This window comes from Chrysochloris asiatica, unplaced genomic scaffold (assembly GCF_000296735.1).
Source record: "Chrysochloris asiatica unplaced genomic scaffold, ChrAsi1.0 scaffold00099, whole genome shotgun sequence".
Classification (NCBI taxonomy): Eukaryota; Metazoa; Chordata; class Mammalia; order Afrosoricida; family Chrysochloridae; genus Chrysochloris; species Chrysochloris asiatica.
The window spans coordinates 505,083-507,137 of NW_006408617.1; positions in this window are offsets into that span (position 1 = coordinate 505,083).

A 2,055-nucleotide genomic window follows, 5' to 3' on the forward strand; every position below is an offset into this window, starting at 1 on the left:
TTGGCAAACAATAAAAAGGGGCTTCAAAAAGTACCGGAAGTCTGGTGGAAGCCCTGAGACTATGATCCTTAGTAACCCTTTAGAACTGGAAAGTTTCAGCTAAAATATAGACTGGTATGGAATGGTCTAAGGAGCTCTGGTAGACAGTGGTTACAAGTTGAGCTGCTAATCTCAAGGTCAGCAGTTTGAAACTACCAGTGGTTCCATGGGAGAAAGATGAGGCTTTCTGCTCCCATAAAGATTTACAGGCTAGGAAATCCTATACAGGGCCACTATGAGTCAGAATCCACTCCACGGCAGATAACAAACCAACCAGCATAGACTAGTCTATAAGGGAAACATGGGAGTACTAGTGTGGCACTTTGGGATAAAGCACTGGACCTCAAGGTCAGTTTGAACCACAAGGTCAGTGGTTTGGAAACCCTATACAGGGTCTCTATGAGTTGCAACAACAAGGGGAACAACACCACTAGGAAGATATTCACACCTTAGACTCATCAACCATTTGAGATACAAAAGGGCAGGATTTGCTCAAAGACAAAGTTTGTAAGGGCTAGGAAAGGAGGAAGAAGGAAAACAAAACAGGAAACACAGGGAGAATATAGGATAAGTAATGTTACATTGTGGGGGTCACAATCAGTGACATGAAAGAAAATGGGTATGAACTGTTGAATGCTAAACTGATCTGTTTTATAAACCTTAACCCAATTTACAATAAAAAAGTTTAAAAAACTGAAACAAAACCAAAAGTTCATAGAGAAAAATTTCCAGGAACTTTTGAAGTCCCCTCATATTAAATGGACCATGAACTGCCAGAAGCATGAACAGATCTGTCTTGGAAGCACAGTCACAATGCTCCGTAGAAACAGGGGTGATGAGAGTTTGTCTCAGGTATTTTGGAAATGTTATCCTGAGTAACCAGTCCCTGGAGAAGGACATTCTACTTGGTCAAGTAGAAAGAAAGGAAGACCTCAGTGAACTGGACTGAGACAGTTACTGCAACAATGAGCTCCAACAGAGCAATGATTGTGCAAGACCAACCCATGGTTTCTTCTGTGGTAAATCCAATGTTGCTATGAGTTGAAACCCACTCCATGGCACCTAACAACAAATAAAAACAACAAATCCAGTTCTCCCCTTATTTCTGCCAGTTTGCTTCATATGTTTCGAAGCATTTAATTAGACACATACACATTTATTATTATGTCTTTCTGGCATATAAAATGTTCCTTTAATTTCTGGGAATAGTCCTTTTCTGAAAGTCTATTTTGCTTGACCTCATTATAGCCACATTATCATTCTTATATTTACTATTTGCATGAGGTATCTTTCCCCATTCTTTACTTTTAATTTATCCATATATTTTAAGTGTGTTTCTTGTAGGAAGCATATAAGTCATCTTTTTTGAAATCTACTTTGACTAACTCTGCCTTTTAATTGAGTGTTAAATCTATGTGCATTCAAGTTGATATTGATATGGCTGGATTTAGGTCTCCAATTTTATTAATTTTTATTTATTCTATATCTTATTTGTTCCTGTCTTCTTCCTTTTCTACCTTCGTTTGGTAGGAATTACCAAATTATTAAATATTGACTAAATATGGAGTCCTGGTGTGGCGCTGTGGGTTAATGCACCAGACTGCAAAGCCATTTGAACTGCAAGGTTGGTGGTTCAAGCTCACCAGCTAGCTGCTCCTCGGAAACACTACACAGGGTCGCTATGGGTTGGAACCAACTCGACGGCACGTAACAACAACAAGTATGGTTTAGGATTGCATTTCAATTGCTATATTGGTAATATACATGCTTAACTGATCTCAGTCTATGTACATCTACTATTGTAGTTCACATTTTGTGAAAAGCAGGCAACAGTGTTCTATTACCTAGGTTTTTTTTTTAATGTTTTTATTGGGCATTGAGCGATAATTTACAAAGAAGAACATCAGTTTTGCATTCATCCTATTGTATTTCACATTGCTGCAATGATTACAATCCTCTCCATGCATCACATTCAACAGTATTTGCTTCTGTTCCCTGAGGGTTTTTTTTTTTTTT